The following is a 19,137-nucleotide window of genomic DNA, read 5'->3' on the forward strand; positions in this document are numbered from 1 at the left end:
GAGGAATATCCAGAAACGGTTTTCCTTAATAAAAAATGATGAGTCTGCATACCATATTTGAGTGGGAGCCCGGCTAGCTCAGTCGGTAGAGCATGAGACTCTTAATCTCAGGGTCGTGGGTTCGAGCCCCACGTTGGGCGAAAACGAGTATTTTTTGCTGGATGATAGCATTGGCTCTCATAATATGGTGATTAATCTTGCATTAGACATGCACTAACTCCTAAAAATTGTATCTCCCTTGGTTACTCATTCATGAGAAATGTATCTCCAAGATTAGGTAGGGCCTGAGTCTAGGTTAACATACAGTGATATCACTCCTATTCAAGTACTAAACATGCCAACCTGAAGTGTAAAACATCACCTAGGTGTAGTTAAGGCATCAGTTAGGAGTGAACTGAACACTCATGTTATGGGCAATTAGACTTAAAATAAAGTGTGGACAGCAGTAACGTTACTTTTGAAATGTGATGCTGAGTGAGCACACAGGGGAATTAGCTCAAATGGTAGAGCGCTCGCTTAGCATGCGAGAGGTAGCGGGATCGATGCCCGCATTCTCCATTCTAAAATTTGCATACATTTTACTTTTTAACTTGTAATTGCCATGGTTGTTGCAGAGTAAGAACAGAAAAGTCACAGATGGCTTTCAAATTTGGTGTCATTATAACAACTAAAGTGGTTTAATCAAAAGTGTTTAGGTATTCTATAGCACGTGAGAGGAATTTGATTTCTTATGCAATCTCAAAATGAAAATTTCACACCTTCCATTTTCATTTCGTCTTATTTTACTTGACATTCTTTCCTCTGAAGGATGTATAAAAGTGAAGTTCCTTGCAAAACAAGAGCAGAGGAATATCCAGAAACAGTTTTCCTTAATAAAAAATGATGAGTCTGCATAGCATATTTAAGTGGGAGCCCGGCTAGCTCAGTCGGTAGAGCATGAGACTCTTAATCTCAGGGTCGTGGGTTCGAGCCCCACGTTGGGCGAAAACGAGTATTTTTTGCTGGATGATAGCATTGGCTCTCATAATATGGTGATTAATCTTGCATTAGACATGCACTAACTCCTAAAAATTGTATCTCCCTTGGTTACTCATTCATGAGAAATGTATCTCCAAGATTAGGTAGGGCCTGAGTCTAGGTTAACATACAGTGATATCACTCCTATTCAAGTACTAAACATGCCAACCTGAAGTGTAAAACATCCCCTAGGTGTAGTTAAGGCATCAGTTAGGAGTGAACTGAACACTCATGTTATGGGCAATTAGACTTAAAATAAAGTGTGGACAGCAGTAACGTTACTTTGGAAATGTGATGCTTAGTGAGCACACAGGGGAATTAGCTCAAATGGTAGAGCGCTCGCTTAGCATGCGAGAGGTAGCGGGATCGATGCCCGCATTCTCCATTCTAAAATTTGCATACATTTTACTTTTTAACTTGTAATTGCCATGGTTGTTGCAGAGTAAGAACAGAAAAGTCACAGATGGCTTTCAAATTTGGTGTCATTATAACAACTAAAGTGGTTTAATCAAAAGTGTTTAGGTATTCTATAGCACGTGAGAGGAATTTGATTTCTTATGCAATCTCAAAATGAAAATTTCACACCTTCCATTTTCATTTCGTCTTATTTAACTTGACATTCTTTCCTCTGAAGGATGTATAAAAGTGAAGTTCCTTGCAAAACAAGAGCAGAGGAATATCCAGAAACGGTTTTCCTTGATAAAAAATGATGAGTCTGCATACCATATTTAAGTGGGAGCCCGGCTAGCTCAGTCGGTAGAGCATGAGACTCTTAATCTCAGGGTCGTGGGTTCGAGCCCCACGTTGGGCGAAAACGAGTATTTTTTGCTGGATGATAGCATTGGCTCTCATAATATGGTGATTAATCTTGCATTAGACATGCACTAACTCCTAAAAATTGTATCTCCCTTGGTTACTCATTCATGAGAAATGTATCTCCAAGATTAGGTAGGGCCTGAGTCTAGGTTAACATACAGTGATATCACTCCTATTCAAGTACTAAACATGCCAACCTGAAGTGTAAAACATCCCCTAGGTGTAGTTAAGGCATCAGTTAGGAGTGAACTGAACACTCATGTTATGGGCAATTAGACTTAAAATAAAGTGTGGACAGCAGTAACGTTACTTTGGAAATGTGATGATTAGTGAGCACACAGGGGAATTAGCTCAAATGGTAGAGCGCTCGCTTAGCATGCGAGAGGTAGCGGGATCGATGCCCGCATTCTCCATTCTAAAATTTGCATACATTTTACTTTTTAACTTGTAATTGCCATGGTTGTTGCAGAGTAAGAACAGAAAAGTCACAGATGGCTTTCAAATTTGGTGTCATTATAACAACTAAAGTGGTTTAATCAAAAGTGTTTAGGTATTCTATAGCACGTGAGAGGAATTTGATTTCTTATGCAATCTCAAAATGAAAATTTCACACCTTCCATTTTCATTTCGTCATATTTTACTTGACATTCTTTCCTCTGAAGGATGTATAAAAGTGAAGTTCCTTGCAAAACAAGAGCAGAGGAATATCCAGAAACAGTTTTCCTTAATAAAAAATGATGAGTCTGCATACCATATTTAAGTGGGAGCCCGGCTAGCTCAGTCGGTAGAGCATGAGACTCTTAATCTCAGGGTCGTGGGTTCGAGCCCCACGTTGGGCGAAAACGAGTATTTTTTGCTGGATGATTGCATTGGCTCTCATAATATGGTGATTAATCTTGCATTAGACATGCACTAACTCCTAAAAATTGTATCTCCCTTGGTTACTTATTCATGAGAAATGTATCTCCAAGATTAGGTAGGGCCTGAGTCTAGGTTAACATACAGTGATATCACTCCTATTCAAGTACTAAACATGCCAACCTGAAGTGTAAAACATCCCCTAGGTGTAGTTAAGGCATCAGTTAGGAGTGAACTGAACACTCATGTTATGGGCAATTAGACTTAAAATAAAGTGTGGACAGCAGTAACGTTACTTTTGAAATGTGATGCTGAGTGAGCACACAGGGGAATTAGCTCAAATGGTAGAGCGCTCGCTTAGCATGCGAGAGGTAGCGGGATCGATGCCCGCATTCTCCATTCTAAAATTTGCATACATTTTACTTTTTAACTTGTAATTGCCATGGTTGTTGCAGAGTAAGAACAGAAAAGTCACAGATGGCTTTCAAATTTGGTGTCATTATAACAACTAAAGTGGTTTAATCAAAAGTGTTTAGGTATTCTATAGCACGTGAGAGGAATTTGATTTCTTATGCAATCTCAAAATGAAAATTTCACACCTTCCATTTTCATTTCGTCTTATTTAACTTGACATTCTTTCCTCTGAAGGATGTATAAAAGTGAAGTTCCTTGCAAAACAAGAGCAGAGGAATATCCAGAAACGGTTTTCCTTAATAAAAAATGATGAGTCTGCATACCATATTTAAGTGGGAGCCCGGCTAGCTCAGTCGGTAGAGCATGAGACTCTTAATCTCAGGGTCGTGGGTTCGAGCCCCACGTTGGGCGAAAATGAGTATTTTTTGCTGGATGATAGCATTGGCTCTCATAATATGGTGATTAATCTTGCATTAGACATGCACTAACTCCTAAAAATTGTATCTCCCTTGGTTACTCATTCATGAGAAATGTATCTCCAAGATTAGGTAGGGCCTGAGTCTAGGTTAACATACAGTGATATCACTCCTATTCAAGTACTAAACATGCCAACCTGAAGTGTAAAACATCCCCTAGGTGTAGTTAAGGCATCAGTTAGGAGTGAACTGAACACTCATGTTATGGGCAATTAGACTTAAAATAAAGTGTGGACAGCAGTAACGTTACTTTGGAAATGTGATGCTTAGTGAGCACACAGGGGAATTAGCTCAAATGGTAGAGCGCTTGCTTAGCATGCGAGAGGTAGCGGGATCGATGCCCGCATTCTCCATTCTAAAATTTGCATACATTTTACTTTTTAACTTGTAATTGCCATGGTTGTTGCAGAGTAAGAACAGAAAAGTCACAGATGGCTTTCAAATTTGGTGTCATTATAACAACTAAAGTGGTTTAATCAAAAGTGTTTAGGTATTCTATAGCACGTGAGAGGAATTTGATTTCTTATGCAATCTCAAAATGAAAATTTCACACCTTCCATTTTCATTTCGTCTTATTTTACTTGACATTCTTTCCTCTGAAGGATGTATAAAAGTGAAGTTCCTTGCAAAACAAGAGCAGAGGAATATCCAGAAACGGTTTTCCTTAATAAAAAATGATGAGTCTGCATACCATATTTGAGTGGGAGCCCGGCTAGCTCAGTCGGTAGAGCATGAGACTCTTAATCTCAGGGTCGTGGGTTCGAGCCCCAAGTTGGGCGAAAACGAGTATTTTTTGCTGGATGATTGCATTGGCTCTCATAATATGGTGATTAATCTTGCATTAGACATGCACTAACTCCTAAAAATTGTATCTCCCTTGGTTACTTATTCATGAGAAATGTATCTCCAAGATTAGGTAGGGCCTGAGTCTAGGTTAACATACAGTGATATCACTCCTATTCAAGTACTAAACATGCCAACCTGAAGTGTAAAACATCCCCTAGGTGTAGTTAAGGCATCAGTTAGGAGTGAACTGAACACTCATGTTATGGGCAATTAGACTTAAAATAAAGTGTGGACAGCAGTAACGTTACTTTGGAAATGTGATGATTAGTGAGCACACAGGGGAATTAGCTCAAATGGTAGAGCGCTCGCTTAGCATGCGAGAGGTAGCGGGATCGATGCCCGCATTCTCCATTCTAAAATTTGCATACATTTTACTTTTTAACTTGTAATTGCCATGGTTGTTGCAGAGTAAGAACAGAAAAGTCACAGATGGCTTTCAAATTTGGTGTCATTATAACAACTAAAGTGGTTTAATCAAAAGTGTTTAGGTATTCTATAGCACGTGAGAGGAATTTGATTTCTTATGCAATCTCAAAATGAAAATTTCACACCTTCCATTTTCATTTCGTCTTATTTTACTTGACATTCTTTCCTCTGAAGGATGTATAAAAGTGAAGTTCCTTGCAAAACAAGAGCAGAGGAATATCCAGAAACAGTTTTCCTTAATAAAAAATGATGAGTCTGCATACCATATTTAAGTGGGAGCCCGGCTAGCTCAGTCGGTAGAGCATGAGACTCTTAATCTCAGGGTCGTGGGTTCGAGCCCCACGTTGGGCGAAAACGAGTATTTTTTGCTGGATGATTGCATTGGCTCTCATAATATGGTGATTAATCTTGCATTAGACATGCACTAACTCCTAAAAATTGTATCTCCCTTGGTTACTTATTCATGAGAAATGTATCTCCAAGATTAGGTAGGGCCTGAGTCTAGGTTAACATACAGTGATATCACTCCTATTCAAGTACTAAACATGCCAACCTGAAGTGTAAAACATCCCCTAGGTGTAGTTAAGGCATCAGTTAGGAGTGAACTGAACACTCATGTTATGGGCAATTAGACTTAAAATAAAGTGTGGACAGCAGTAACGTTACTTTTGAAATGTGATGCTGAATGAGCACACAGGGGAATTAGCTCAAATGGTAGAGCGCTCGCTTAGCATGCGAGAGGTAGCGGGATCGATGCCCGCATTCTCCATTCTAAAATTTGCATACATTTTACTTTTTAACTTGTAATTGCCATGGTTGTTGCAGAGTAAGAACAGAAAAGTCACAGATGGCTTTCAAATTTGGTGTCATTATAACAACTAAAGTGGTTTAATCAAAAGTGTTTAGGTATTCTATAGCACGTGAGAGGAATTTGATTTCTTATGCAATCTCAAAATGAAAATTTCACACCTTCCATTTTCATTTCGTCTTATTTAACTTGACATTCTTTCCTCTGAAGGATGTATAAAAGTGAAGTTCCTTGCAAAACAAGAGCAGAGGAATATCCAGAAACGGTTTTCCTTAATAAAAAATGATGAGTCTGCATACCATATTTAAGTGGGAGCCCGGCTAGCTCAGTCGGTAGAGCATGAGACTCTTAATCTCAGGGTCGTGGCTTCGAGCCCCACGTTGGGCGAAAACGAGTATTTTTTGCTGGATGATAGCATTGGCTCTCATAATATGGTGATTAATCTTGCATTAGACATGCACTAACTCCTAAAAATTGTATCTCCCTTGGTTACTCATTCATGAGAAATGTATCTCCAAGATTAGGTAGGGCCTGAGTCTAGGTTAACATACAGTGATATCACTTCTATTCAAGTACTAAACATGCCAACCTGAAGTGTAAAACATCCCCTAGGTGTAGTTAAGGCATCAGTTAGGAGTGAACTGAACACTCATGTTATGGGCAATTAGACTTAAAATAAAGTGTGGACAGCAGTAACGTTACTTTGGAAATGTGATGCTTAGTGAGCACACAGGGGAATTAGCTCAAATGGTAGAGCGCTCGCTTAGCATGCGAGAGGTAGCGGGATCGATGCCCGCATTCTCCATTCTAAAATTTGCATACATTTTACTTTTTAACTTGTAATTGCCATGGTTGTTGCAGAGTAAGAACAGAAAAGTCACAGATGGCTTTCAAATTTGGTGTCATTATAACAACTAAAGTGGTTTAATCAAAAGTGTTTAGGTATTCTATAGCACGTGAGAGGAATTTGATTTCTTATGCAATCTCAAAATGAAAATTTCACACCTTCCATTTTCATTTCGTCTTATTTTACTTGACATTCTTTCCTCTGAAGGATGTATAAAAGTGAAGTTCCTTGCAAAACAAGAGCAGAGGAATATCCAGAAACGGTTTTCCTTAATAAAAAATGATGAGTCTGCATACCATATTTGAGTGGGAGCCCGGCTAGCTCAGTCGGTAGAGCATGAGACTCTTAATCTCAGGGTCGTGGGTTCGAGCCCCAAGTTGGGCGAAAACGAGTATTTTTTGCTGGATGATTGCATTGGCTCTCATAATATGGTGATTAATCTTGCATTAGACATGCACTAACTCCTAAAAATTGTATCTCCCTTGGTTACTTATTCATGAGAAATGTATCTCCAAGATTAGGTAGGGCCTGAGTCTAGGTTAACATACAGTGATATCACTCCTATTCAAGTACTAAACATGCCAACCTGAAGTGTAAAACATCCCCTAGGTGTAGTTAAGGCATCAGTTAGGAGTGAACTGAACACTCATGTTATGGGCAATTAGACTTAAAATAAAGTGTGGACAGCAGTAACGTTACTTTGGAAATGTGATGCTTAGTGAGCACACAGGGGAATTAGCTCAAATGGTAGAGCGCTCGCTTAGCATGCGAGAGGTAGCGGGATCGATGCCCGCATTCTCCATTCTAAAATTTGCATACATTTTACTTTTTAACTTGTAATTGCCATGGTTGTTGCAGAGTAAGAACAGAAAAGTCACAGATGGCTTTCAAATTTGGTGTCATTATAACAACTAAAGTGGTTTAATCAAAAGTGTTTAGGTATTCTATAGCACGTGAGAGGAATTTGATTTCTTATGCAATCTCAAAATGAAAATTTCACACCTTCCATTTTCATTTCGTCTTATTTTACTTGACATTCTTTCCTCTGAAGGATGTATAAAAGTGAAGTTCCTTGCAAAACAAGAGCAGAGGAATATCCAGAAACGGTTTTCCTTAATAAAAAATGATGAGTCTGCATACCATATTTGAGTGGGAGCCCGGCTAGCTCAGTCGGTAGAGCATGAGACTCTTAATCTCAGGGTCGTGGGTTCGAGCCCCAAGTTGGGCGAAAACGAGTATTTTTTGCTGGATGATTGCATTGGCTCTCATAATATGGTGATTAATCTTGCATTAGACATGCACTAACTCCTAAAAATTGTATCTCCCTTGGTTACTTATTCATGAGAAATGTATCTCCAAGATTAGGTAGGGCCTGAGTCTAGGTTAACATACAGTGATATCACTCCTATTCAAGTACTAAACATGCCAACCTGAAGTGTAAAACATCCCCTAGGTGTAGTTAAGGCATCAGTTAGGAGTGAACTGAACACTCATGTTATGGGCAATTAGACTTAAAATAAAGTGTGGACAGCAGTAACGTTACTTTTGAAATGTGATGCTGAGTGAGCACACAGGGGAATTAGCTCAAATGGTAGAGCGCTCGCTTAGCATGCGAGAGGTAGCGGGATCGATGCCCGCATTCTCCATTCTAAAATTTCCATACATTTTACTTTTTAACTTGTAATTGCCATGGTTGTTGCAGAGTAAGAACAGAAAAGTCACAGATGGCTTTCAAATTTGGTGTCATTATAACAACTAAAGTGGTTTAATCAAAAGTGTTTAGGTATTCTATAGCACGTGAGAGGAATTTGATTTCTTATGCAATCTCAAAATGAAAATTTCACACCTTCCATTTTCATTTCGTCTTATTTAACTTGACATTCTTTCCTCTGAAGGATGTATAAAAGTGAAGTTCCTTGCAAAACAAGAGCAGAGGAATATCCAGAAACGGTTTTCCTTAATAAAAAATGATGAGTCTGCATACCATATTTAAGTGGGAGCCCGGCTAGCTCAGTCGGTAGAGCATGAGACTCTTAATCTCAGGGTCGTGGGTTCGAGCCCCACGTTGGGCGAAAACAAGTATTTTTTGCTGGATGATAGCATTGGCTCTCATAATATGGTGATTAATCTTGCATTAGACATGCACTAACTCCTAAAAATTGTATCTCCCTTGGTTACTCATTCATGAGAAATGTATCTCCAAGATTAGGTAGGGCCTGAGTCTAGGTTAACATACAGTGATATCACTCCTATTCAAGTACTAAACATGCCAACCTGAAGTGTAAAACATCCCCTAGGTGTAGTTAAGGCATCAGTTAGGAGTGAACTGAACACTCATGTTATGGGCAATTAGACTTAAAATAAAGTGTGGACAGCAGTAACGTTACTTTTGAAATGTGATGCTTAGTGAGCACACAGGGGAATTAGCTCAAATGGTAGAGCGCTCGCTTAGCATGCGAGAGGTAGTGGGATCGATGCCCGCATTCTCCATTCTAAAATTTGCATACATTTTACTTTTTAACTTGTAATTGCCATGGTTGTTGCAGAGTAAGAACAGAAAAGTCACAGATGGCTTTCAAATTTGGTGTCATTATAACAACTAAAGTGGTTTAATCAAAAGTGTTTAGGTATTCTATAGCACGTGAGAGGAATTTGATTTCTTATGCAATCTCAAAATGAAAATTTCACACCTTCCATTTTCATTTCGTCTTATTTTACTTGACATTCTTTCCTCTGAAGGATGTATAAAAGTGAAGTTCCTTGCAAAACAAGAGCAGAGGAATATCCAGAAACGGTTTTCCTTAATAAAAAATGATGAGTCTGCATACCGTATTTGAGTGGGAGCCCGGCTAGCTCAGTCGGTAGAGCATGAGACTCTTAATCTCAGGGTCGTGGGTTCGAGCCCCACGTTGGGCGAAAATGAGTATTTTTTGCTGGATGATTGCATTGGCTCTCATAATATGGTGATTAATCTTGCATTAGACATGCACTAACTCCTAAAAATTGTATCTCCCTTGGTTACTTATTCATGAGAAATGTATCTCCAAGATTAGGTAGGGCCTGAGTCTAGGTTAACATACAGTGATATCACTCCTATTCAAGTACTAAACATGCCAACCTGAAGTGTAAAACATCCCCTAGGTGTAGTTAAGGCATCAGTTAAGAGTGAACTGAACACTCATGTTATGGGCAATTAGACTTAAAATAAAGTGTGGACAGCAGTAACGTTACTTTGGAAATGTGATGCTTAGTGAGCACACAGGGGAATTAGCTCAAATGGTAGAGCGTTTGCTTAGCATGCAAGAGGTAGTGGGATCGATGCCCGCATTCTCCATTCTAAAATTTGCATACATTTTACTTTTTAACTTGTAATTGCCATGGTTGTTGCAGAGTAAGAACAGAAAAGTCACAGATGGCTTTCAAATTTGGTGTCATTATAACAACTAAAGTGGTTTAATCAAAAGTGTTTAGGTATTCTATAGCACGTGAGAGGAATTTGATTTCTTATGCAATCTCAAAATGAAAATTTCACACCTTCCATTTTCATTTCGTCTTATTTTACTTGACATTCTTTCCTCTGAAGGATGTATAAAAGTGAAGTTCCTTGCAAAACAAGAGCAGAGGAATATCCAGAAACGGTTTTCCTTAATAAAAAATGATGAGTCTGCATACCATATTTGAGTGGGAGCCCGGCTAGCTCAGTCGGTAGAGCATGAGACTCTTAATCTCAGGGTCGTGGGTTCGAGCCCCACGTTGGGCGAAAACGAGTATTTTTTGCTGGATGATTGCATTGGCTCTCATAATATGGTGATTAATCTTGCATTAGACATGCACTAACTCCTAAAAATTGTATCTCCCTTGGTTACTTATTCATGAGAAATGTATCTCCAAGATTAGGTAGGGCCTGAGTCTAGGTTAACATACAGTGATATCACTCCTATTCAAGTACTAAACATGCCAACCTGAAGTGTAAAACATCCCCTAGGTGTAGTTAAGGCATCAGTTAGAAGTGAACTGAACACTCATGTTATGGGCAATTAGACTTAAAATAAAGTGTGGACAGCAGTAACGTTACTTTTGAAATGTGATGCTGAGTGAGCACACAGGGGAATTAGCTCAAATGGTAGAGCGCTCGCTTAGCATGCGAGAGGTAGCGGGATCGATGCCCGCATTCTCCATTCTAAAATTTGCATACATTTTACTTTTTAACTTGTAATTGCCATGGTTGTTGCAGAGTAAGAACAGAAAAGTCACAGATGGCTTTCAAATTTGGTGTCATTATAACAACTAAAGTGGTTTAATCAAAAGTGTTTAGGTATTCTATAGCACGTGAGAGGAATTTGATTTCTTATGCAATCTCAAAATGAAAATTTCACACCTTCCATTTTCATTTCGTCTTATTTTACTTGACATTCTTTCCTCTGAAGGATGTATAAAAGTGAAGTTCCTTGCAAAACAAGAGCAGAGGAATATCCAGAAACAGTTTTCCTTAATAAAAAATGATGAGTCTGCATACCATATTTAAGTGGGAGCCTGGCTAGCTCAGTCGGTAGAGCATGAGACTCTTAATCTCAGGGTCGTGGGTTCGAGCCCCACGTTGGGCGAAAACGAGTATTTTTTGCTGGATGATAGCATTGGCTCTCATAATATGGTGATTAATCTTGCATTAGACATGCACTAACTCCTAAAAATTGTATTTCCCTTGGCTACTCATTCATGAGAAATGTATCTCCAAGATTAGGTAGGGCCTGAGTCTAGGTTAACATACAGTGATATCACTCCTATTCAAGTACTAAACATGCCAACCTGAAGTGTAAAACATCACCTAGGTGTAGTTAAGGCATCAGTTAGGAGTGAACTGAACACTCATGTTATGGGCAATTAGACTTAAAATAAAGTGTGGACAGCAGTAACGTTACTTTTGAAATGTGATGCTGAGTGAGCACACAGGGGAATTAGCTCAAATGGTAGAGCGCTCGCTTCGCATGCGAGAGGTAGCGGGATCGATGCCCGCATTCTCCATTCTAAAATTTGCATACATTTTACTTTTTAACTTGTAATTGCCATGGTTGTTGCAGAGTAAGAACAGAAAAGTCACAGATGGCTTTCAAATTTGGTGTCATTATAACAACTAAAGTGGTTTAATCAAAAGTGTTTAGGTATTCTATAGCACGTGAGAGGAATTTGATTTCTTATGCAATCTCAAAATGAAAATTTCACACCTTCCATTTTCATTTCGTCTTATTTTACTTGACATTCTTTCCTCTGAAGGATGTATAAAAGTGAAGTTCCTTGCAAAACAAGAGCAGAGGAATATCCAGAAACGGTTTTCCTTAATAAAAAATGATGAGTCTGCATACCATATTTGAGTGGGAGCCCGGCTAGCTCAGTCGGTAGAGCATGAGACTCTTAATCTCAGGGTCGTGGGTTCGAGCCCCACGTTGGGCGAAAATGAGTATTTTTTGCTGGATGATTGCATTGGCTCTCATAATATGGTGATTAATCTTGCATTAGACATGCACTAACTCCTAAAAATTGTATCTCCCTTGGTTACTTATTCATGAGAAATGTATCTCCAAGATTAGGTAGGGCCTGAGTCTAGGTTAACATACAGTGATATCACTCCTATTCAAGTACTAAACATGCCAACCTGAAGTGTAAAACATCCCCTAGGTGTAGTTAAGGCATCAGTTAAGAGTGAACTGAACACTCATGTTATGGGCAATTAGACTTAAAATAAAGTGTGGACAGCAGTAACGTTACTTTGGAAATGTGATGCTTAGTGAGCACACAGGGAAATTAGCTCAAATGGTAGAGCGTTCGCTTAGCATGCGAGAGGTAGTGGGATCGATGCCTGCATTCTCCATTCTAAAATTTGCATACATTTTACTTTTTAACTTGTAATTGCCATGGTTGTTGCAGAGTAAGAACAGAAAAGTCACAGATGGCTTTCAAATTTGGTGACATTATAACAACTAAAGTGGTTTAATCAAAAGTGTTTAGGTATTCTATAGCACGTGAGAGGAATTTGATTTCTTATGCAATCTCAAAATGAAAATTTCACACCTTCCATTTTCATTTCGTCTTATTTTACTTGACATTCTTTCCTCTGAAGGATGTATAAAAGTGAAGTTCCTTGCAAAACAAGAGCAGAGGAATATCCAGAAACGGTTTTCCTTAATAAAAAATGATGAGTCTGCATACCATATTTGAGTGGGAGCCCGGCTAGCTCAGTCGGTAGAGCATGAGACTCTTAATCTCAGGGTCGTGGGTTCGAGCCCCACGTTGGGCGAAAACGAGTATTTTTTGCTGGATGATTGCATTGGCTCTCATAATATGGTGATTAATCTTGCATTAGACATGCACTAACTCCTAAAAATTGTATCTCCCTTGGTTACTTATTCATGAGAAATGTATCTCCAAGATTAGGTAGGGCCTGAGTCTAGGTTAACATACAGTGATATCACTTCTATTCAAGTACTAAACATGCCAACCTGAAGTGTAAAACATCCCCTAGGTGTAGTTAAGGCATCAGTTAGAAGTGAACTGAACACTCATGTTATGGGCAATTAGACTTAAAATAAAGTGTGGACAGCAGTAACGTTACTTTTGAAATGTGATGCTGAGTGAGCACACAGGGGAATTAGCTCAAATGGTAGAGCGCTCGCTTAGCATGCGAGAGGTAGCGGGATCGATGCCCGCATTCTCCATTCTAAAATTTGCATACATTTTACTTTTTAACTTGTAATTGCCATGGTTGTTGCAGAGTAAGAACAGAAAAGTCACAGATGGCTTTCAAATTTGGTGTCATTATAACAACTAAAGTGGTTTAATCAAAAGTGTTTAGGTATTCTATAGCACGTGAGAGGAATTTGATTTCTTATGCAATCTCAAAATGAAAATTTCACACCTTCCATTTTCATTTCGTCTTATTTTACTTGACATTCTTTCCTCTGAAGGATGTATAAAAGTGAAGTTCCTTGCAAAACAAGAGCAGAGGAATATCCAGAAACAGTTTTCCTTAATAAAAAATGATGAGTCTGCATACCATATTTAAGTGGGAGCCCGGCTCGCTCAGTCGGTAGAGCATGAGACTCTTAATCTCAGGGTCGTGGGTTCGAGCCCCACGTTGGGCGAAAACGAGTATTTTTTGCTGGATGATAGCATTGGCTCTCATAATATGGTGATTAATCTTGCATTAGACATGCACTAACTCCTAAAAATTGTATCTCCCTTGGTTACTCATTCATGAGAAATGTATCTCCAAGATTAGGTAGGGCCTGAGTCTAGGTTAACATACAGTGATATCACTCCTATTCAAGTACTAAACATGCCAACCTGAAGTGTAAAACATCACCTAGGTGTAGTTAAGGCATCAGTTAGGAGTGAACTGAACACTCATGTTATGGGCAATTAGACTTAAAATAAAGTGTGGACAGCAGTAACGTTACTTTTGAAATGTGATGCTGAGTGAGCACACAGGGGAATTAGCTCAAATGGTAGAGCGCTCGCTTCGCATGCGAGAGGTAGCGGGATCGATGCCCGCATTCTCCATTCTAAAATTTGCATACATTTTACTTTTTAACTTGTAATTGCCATGGTTGTTGCAGAGTAAGAACAGAAAAGTCACAGATGGCTTTCAAATTTGGTGTCATTATAACAACTAAAGTGGTTTAATCAAAAGTGTTTAGGTATTCTATAGCACGTGAGAGGAATTTGATTTCTTATGCAATCTCAAAATGAAAATTTCACACCTTCCATTTTCATTTCGTCTTATTTTACTTGACATTCTTTCCTCTGAAGGATGTATAAAAGTGAAGTTCCTTGCAAAACAAGAGCAGAGGAATATCCAGAAACAGTTTTCCTTAATAAAAAATGATGAGTCTGCATACCATATTTTAGTGGGAGCCCGGCTAGCTCAGTCGGTAGAGCATGAGACTCTTAATCTCAGGGTCGTGGGTTCGAGCCGCACGTTGGGCGAAAACGAGTATTTTTTGCTGGATGATAGCATTGGCTCTCATAATATGGTAATTAATCTTGCATTAGACATGCACTAACTCCTAAAAATTGTATCTCCCTTGGTTACTCATTCATGAGAAATGTATCTCCAAGATTAGGTAGGGCCTGAGTCTAGGTTAACATACAGTGATATCACTCCTATTCAAGTACTAAACATGCCAACCTGAAGTGTAAAACATCCCCTAGGTGTAGTTAAGGCATCAGTTAGGAGTGAACTGAACACTCATGTTATGGGCAATTAGACTTAAAATAAAGTGTGGACAGCAGTAACGTTACTTTTGAAATGTGATGCTGAGTGAGCACACAGGGGAATTAGCTCAAATGATAGAGCGCTCGCTTAGCATGCGAGAGGTAGCGGGATCGATGCCCGCATTCTCCATTCTAAAATTTGCATACATTTTACTTTTTAACTTGTAATTGCCATGGTTGTTGCAGAGTAAGAACAGAAAAGTCACAGATGGCTTTCAAATGTGGTGTCATTATAACAACTAAAGTGGTTTAATCAAAAGTGTTTAGGTATTCTATAGCACGTGAGAGGAATTTGATTTCTTATGCAATCTCAAAATGAAAATTTCACACCTTCCATTTTCATTTCGTCTTATTTTACTTGACATTCTTTCCTCTGAAGGATGTATAAAAGTGAAGTTCCTTGCAAAACAAGAGCAGAGGAATATCCAGAAACAGTTTTCCTTAATAAAAAATGATGAGTCTGCATACCATATTTAAGTGGGAGCCCGGCTAGCTCAGACGGTAGAGCATGAGACTCTTAATATCAGGGTCGTGGGTTCGAGCCCCACGTTGGGCGAAAACGAGTATTTTTTGCTGGATGATTGCATTGGCTCTCATAATATCGTGATTAATCTTGCATTAGACATGCACTAACTCCTAAAAATTGTATCTCCCTTGGTTACTCATTCATGAGAAATGTATCTCCAAGATTAGGTAGGGCCTGAGTCTAGGTTAACATACAGTGATATCACTCCTATTCAAGTACTAAACATGCCAACCTGAAGTGTAAAACATCCCCTAGGTGTAGTTAAGGCATCAGTTAGGAGTGAACTGAACACTCATGTTATGGGCAATTAGACTTAAAATAAAGTGTGGACAGCAGTAACGTTACTTTTGAAATGTGATGCTGAGTGAGCACACAGGGGAATTAGCTCAAATGGTAGAGCGCTCGCTTAGCATGCGAGAGGTAGTGGGATCGATGCCCGCATTCTCCATTCTAAAATTTGCATACATTTTACTTTTTAACTTGTAATTGCCATGGTTGTTGCAGAGTAAGAACAGAAAAGTCACAGATGGCTTTCAAATTTGGTGTCATTATAACAACTAAAGTGGTTTAATCAAAAGTGTTTAGGTATTCTATAGCACGTGAGAGGAATTTGATTTCTTATGCAATCTCAAAATGAAAATTTCACACCTTCCATTTTCATTTCGTCTTATTTTACTTGACATTCTTTCCTCTGAAGGATGTATAAAAGTGAAGTTCCTTGCAAAACAAGAGCAGAGGAATATCCAGAAACGGTTTTCCTTAATAAAAAATGATGAGTCTGCATACCATATTTAAGTGGGAGCCCGGCTAGCTCAGTCGGTAGAGCATGAGACTCCTAATCTCAGGGTCTTGGATTGAGCCCCACGTTGGGCGAAAACGAGTATTTTTTGCTGGATGATTGCATTGGCTCCCATAATATGGTGATTAATCTTGCATTAGACATGCACTAACTCCTAAAAATTGTATCTCCCTTGGTTACTCATTCATGAGAAATGTATCTCCAAGATTAGGTAGGGCCTGAGTCTAGGTTAACATACAGTGATATCACTCCTATTCAAGTACTAAACATGCCAACCTGAAGTGTAAAACATCCCCTAGGTGTAGTTAAGGCATCAGTTAGGAGTGAACTGAACACTCATGTTATGGGCAATTAGACTTAAAATAAAGTGTGGACAGCAGTAACGTTACTTTTGAAATGTGATGCTGAGTGAGCACACAGGGGAATTAGCTCAAATGGTAGAGCGCTCGCTTAGCATGCGAGAGGTAGCGGATCGATGCCCGCATTCTCCATTTTAAAATTTGCATACATTTTACTTTTTAACTTGTAATTGCCATGGTTGTTGCAGAGTAAGAAAAGAAAAGTCACAGATGGCTTTCAAATTTGGTGTCATTATAACAACTAAAGTGGTTTAATCAAAAGTGTTTAGGTATTCTATAGCACGTGAGAGGAATTTGATTTCTTATGCAATCTCAAAATGAAAATTTCACACCTTCCATTTTCATTTCGTCTTATTTTACTTGACATTCTTTCCTCTGAAGGATGTATAAAAGTGAAGTTCCTTGCAAAACAAGAGCAGAGGAATATCCAGAAACAGTTTTCCTTAATAAAAAATGATGAGTCTGCATACCATATTTAAGTGGGAGCCCGGCTAGCTCAGTCGGTAGAGCATGAGACTCTTAATCTCAGGGTCGTGGGTTCGAGCTCCACGTTGGGCGAAAACGAGTATTTTTTGCTGGATGATAGCATTGGCTCTCATAATATGGTGATTAATCTTGCATTAGACATGCACTAACTCCTAAAAATTGTATCTCCCTTGGTTACACATTCATGAGAAATGTAACTCCAAGATTAGGTAGGGCCTGAGTCTAGGTTAACATGCAGTGATATCACTCCTATTCAAGTACTAAACATGCCAACCTGAAATGTAAAACATCCCCTAGGTGTAGTTAATGCATCAGTTAGGAGTGAACTGAACACTCATGTTATGGGCAATTAGACTTAAAATAAAGTGTGGACAGCAGTAACGTTACTTTTGAAATGTGATGCTGCGTGAGCACACAGGGGAATTAGCTCAAATGGTAGAGCGCTCGCTTAGCATGCGAGAGGTAGCGGGATCGATGCCCGCATTCTCCATTCTAAAATTTGCATACATTTTACTTTTTAACTTGTAATTGCCATGGTTGTTGCAGAGTAAGAACAGAAAAGTCACAGATGGCTTTCAAATTTGGTGTCATTATAACAACTAAAGTGGTTTAATCAAAAGTGTTTAGGTATTCTATAGCACGTGAGAGGAATTTGATTTCTTATGCAATCTCAAAATGAAAATTTCACACCTTCCATTTTCATTTCGTCTTATTTTACTTGACATTCTTTCCTCTGAAGGATGTATAAAAGTGAAGTTCCTTGCAAAACAAGAGCAGAGGAATATCCAGAAACAGTTTTCCTTAATAAAAAATGATGAGTCTGCATACCATATTTAAGTGGGAGCCCGGCTAGCTCAGTCGGTAGAGCATGAGACTCTTAATCTCATGGTCGTGGGTTCGAGCCCCACGTTGGGCGAAAACGAGTATTTTTTGCTGGATGATAGCATTGGCTCTCATAATATGGTGATTAATCTTGCATTAGACATGCACTAACTCCTAAAAATTGTATCTCCCTTGGTTACTCATTCATGAGAAATGTATCTCCAAGATTAGGTAGGGCCTGAGTCTAGGTTAACATACAGTGATATCACTCCTATTCAAGTACTAAACATGCCAACCTGAAGTGTAAAACATCCCCTAGGTGTAGTTAAGGCATCAGTTAGGAGTGAACTGAACACTCATGTTATGGGCAATTAGACTTAAAATAAAGTGTGGACAGCAGTAACGTTACTTTTGAAATGTGATGCTGAGTGAGCACACAGGGGAATTAGCTCAAATGGTAGAGCGCTCGCTTAGCATGCGAGAGGTAGCGGGATCGATGCCCGCATTCTCCATTTTAAAATTTGCATACATTTTACTTTTTAACTTGTAATTGCCATGGTTGTTGCAGAGTAAGAACAGAAAAGTCACAGATGGCTTTCAAATTTGGTGTCATTATAACAACTAAAGTGGTTTAATCAAAAGTGTTTAGGTATTCTATAGCACGTGAGAGGAATTTGATTTCTTATGCAATCTCAAAATGAAAATTTCACACCTTCCATTTTCATTTCGTCTTATTTTACTTGACATTCTTTCCTCTGAAGGATGTATAAAAGTGAAGTTCCTTGCAAAACAAGAGCAGAGGAATATCCAGAAACAGTTTTCCTTAATAAAAAATGATGAGTCTGCATACCATATTTAAGTGGGAGCCCGGCTAGCTCAGTCGGTAGAGCATGAGACTCTTAATCTCAGGGTCGTGGGTTCGAGCCCCACGTTGGGTGAAAACGAGTATTTTTTGCTGGATGATTGCATTGGCTCTCATAATATGGTGATTAATCTTGCATTAGACATGCACTAACTCCTAAAAATTGTATCTCCCTTGGTTACTCATTCATGAGAAATGTATCTCCAAGATTAGGTAGGGCCTGAGTCTAGGTTAACATACAGTGATATCACTCCTATTCAAGTACTAAACATGCCAACCTGAAGTGTAAAACATCCCCTAGGTGTAGTTAAGGCATCAGTTAGGAGTGAACTGAACACTCATGTTATGGGCAATTAGACTTAAAATAAAGTGTGGACAGCAGTAACGTTACTTTTGAAATGTGATGCTGAGTGAGCACACAGGGGAATTAGCTCAAATGGTAGAGCGCTCGCTTAGCATGCGAGAGGTAGCGGGATCGATGCCCGCATTCTCCATTCTAAAATTTGC

The 19,137-nt window shown here is 39.0% G+C and overlaps 26 non-coding genes across 26 annotated transcripts; all 26 read left to right on the top strand.

Annotated features, from left to right (window-relative positions):
• The first annotated feature begins 67 nt into the window (after positions 1–67).
• Positions 68–140, top strand: TRNAK-CUU (transfer RNA lysine (anticodon CUU)). The gene has a single exon. It is a non-coding gene; the product is annotated as a tRNA-Lys (tRNA).
• Positions 141–485: 345 nt separating this feature from the next.
• TRNAA-AGC (transfer RNA alanine (anticodon AGC)) lies at positions 486–558 on the top strand. The gene has a single exon. It is a non-coding gene; the product is annotated as a tRNA-Ala (tRNA).
• A 353-nt stretch (positions 559–911) lies between these two features.
• TRNAK-CUU (transfer RNA lysine (anticodon CUU)) lies at positions 912–984 on the top strand. Its single transcript has one exon. It is a non-coding gene; the product is annotated as a tRNA-Lys (tRNA).
• Positions 985–1,329: 345 nt separating this feature from the next.
• TRNAA-AGC (transfer RNA alanine (anticodon AGC)) lies at positions 1,330–1,402 on the top strand. The gene has a single exon. It is a non-coding gene; the product is annotated as a tRNA-Ala (tRNA).
• Positions 1,403–1,755: 353 nt separating this feature from the next.
• Positions 1,756–1,828, top strand: TRNAK-CUU (transfer RNA lysine (anticodon CUU)). The gene has a single exon. It is a non-coding gene; the product is annotated as a tRNA-Lys (tRNA).
• Positions 1,829–2,173: 345 nt separating this feature from the next.
• Positions 2,174–2,246, top strand: TRNAA-AGC (transfer RNA alanine (anticodon AGC)). Its single transcript has one exon. It is a non-coding gene; the product is annotated as a tRNA-Ala (tRNA).
• Positions 2,247–2,599: 353 nt separating this feature from the next.
• On the top strand, positions 2,600–2,672 carry TRNAK-CUU (transfer RNA lysine (anticodon CUU)). The gene has a single exon. It is a non-coding gene; the product is annotated as a tRNA-Lys (tRNA).
• A 345-nt stretch (positions 2,673–3,017) lies between these two features.
• On the top strand, positions 3,018–3,090 carry TRNAA-AGC (transfer RNA alanine (anticodon AGC)). Its single transcript has one exon. It is a non-coding gene; the product is annotated as a tRNA-Ala (tRNA).
• A 353-nt stretch (positions 3,091–3,443) lies between these two features.
• On the top strand, positions 3,444–3,516 carry TRNAK-CUU (transfer RNA lysine (anticodon CUU)). Its single transcript has one exon. It is a non-coding gene; the product is annotated as a tRNA-Lys (tRNA).
• A 1,189-nt stretch (positions 3,517–4,705) lies between these two features.
• Positions 4,706–4,778, top strand: TRNAA-AGC (transfer RNA alanine (anticodon AGC)). The gene has a single exon. It is a non-coding gene; the product is annotated as a tRNA-Ala (tRNA).
• Positions 4,779–5,131: 353 nt separating this feature from the next.
• Positions 5,132–5,204, top strand: TRNAK-CUU (transfer RNA lysine (anticodon CUU)). Its single transcript has one exon. It is a non-coding gene; the product is annotated as a tRNA-Lys (tRNA).
• Positions 5,205–5,549: 345 nt separating this feature from the next.
• On the top strand, positions 5,550–5,622 carry TRNAA-AGC (transfer RNA alanine (anticodon AGC)). Its single transcript has one exon. It is a non-coding gene; the product is annotated as a tRNA-Ala (tRNA).
• Positions 5,623–6,393: 771 nt separating this feature from the next.
• Positions 6,394–6,466, top strand: TRNAA-AGC (transfer RNA alanine (anticodon AGC)). The gene has a single exon. It is a non-coding gene; the product is annotated as a tRNA-Ala (tRNA).
• A 771-nt stretch (positions 6,467–7,237) lies between these two features.
• On the top strand, positions 7,238–7,310 carry TRNAA-AGC (transfer RNA alanine (anticodon AGC)). The gene has a single exon. It is a non-coding gene; the product is annotated as a tRNA-Ala (tRNA).
• Positions 7,311–8,081: 771 nt separating this feature from the next.
• TRNAA-AGC (transfer RNA alanine (anticodon AGC)) lies at positions 8,082–8,154 on the top strand. The gene has a single exon. It is a non-coding gene; the product is annotated as a tRNA-Ala (tRNA).
• Positions 8,155–8,507: 353 nt separating this feature from the next.
• On the top strand, positions 8,508–8,580 carry TRNAK-CUU (transfer RNA lysine (anticodon CUU)). The gene has a single exon. It is a non-coding gene; the product is annotated as a tRNA-Lys (tRNA).
• A 771-nt stretch (positions 8,581–9,351) lies between these two features.
• Positions 9,352–9,424, top strand: TRNAK-CUU (transfer RNA lysine (anticodon CUU)). The gene has a single exon. It is a non-coding gene; the product is annotated as a tRNA-Lys (tRNA).
• Positions 9,425–10,195: 771 nt separating this feature from the next.
• On the top strand, positions 10,196–10,268 carry TRNAK-CUU (transfer RNA lysine (anticodon CUU)). Its single transcript has one exon. It is a non-coding gene; the product is annotated as a tRNA-Lys (tRNA).
• Positions 10,269–10,613: 345 nt separating this feature from the next.
• On the top strand, positions 10,614–10,686 carry TRNAA-AGC (transfer RNA alanine (anticodon AGC)). Its single transcript has one exon. It is a non-coding gene; the product is annotated as a tRNA-Ala (tRNA).
• A 1,197-nt stretch (positions 10,687–11,883) lies between these two features.
• Positions 11,884–11,956, top strand: TRNAK-CUU (transfer RNA lysine (anticodon CUU)). Its single transcript has one exon. It is a non-coding gene; the product is annotated as a tRNA-Lys (tRNA).
• Positions 11,957–12,727: 771 nt separating this feature from the next.
• Positions 12,728–12,800, top strand: TRNAK-CUU (transfer RNA lysine (anticodon CUU)). Its single transcript has one exon. It is a non-coding gene; the product is annotated as a tRNA-Lys (tRNA).
• Positions 12,801–13,145: 345 nt separating this feature from the next.
• On the top strand, positions 13,146–13,218 carry TRNAA-AGC (transfer RNA alanine (anticodon AGC)). The gene has a single exon. It is a non-coding gene; the product is annotated as a tRNA-Ala (tRNA).
• Positions 13,219–17,363: 4,145 nt separating this feature from the next.
• TRNAA-AGC (transfer RNA alanine (anticodon AGC)) lies at positions 17,364–17,436 on the top strand. Its single transcript has one exon. It is a non-coding gene; the product is annotated as a tRNA-Ala (tRNA).
• Positions 17,437–17,789: 353 nt separating this feature from the next.
• On the top strand, positions 17,790–17,862 carry TRNAK-CUU (transfer RNA lysine (anticodon CUU)). The gene has a single exon. It is a non-coding gene; the product is annotated as a tRNA-Lys (tRNA).
• Positions 17,863–18,207: 345 nt separating this feature from the next.
• Positions 18,208–18,280, top strand: TRNAA-AGC (transfer RNA alanine (anticodon AGC)). Its single transcript has one exon. It is a non-coding gene; the product is annotated as a tRNA-Ala (tRNA).
• Positions 18,281–19,051: 771 nt separating this feature from the next.
• Positions 19,052–19,124, top strand: TRNAA-AGC (transfer RNA alanine (anticodon AGC)). Its single transcript has one exon. It is a non-coding gene; the product is annotated as a tRNA-Ala (tRNA).
• The last annotated feature ends 13 nt before the right edge of the window (positions 19,125–19,137 follow it).

This window comes from Triturus cristatus, chromosome 4_1, assembly GCF_964204655.1.
Source record: "Triturus cristatus chromosome 4_1, aTriCri1.1, whole genome shotgun sequence".
Lineage (NCBI taxonomy): Eukaryota > Metazoa > Chordata > Amphibia > Caudata > Salamandridae > Triturus > Triturus cristatus.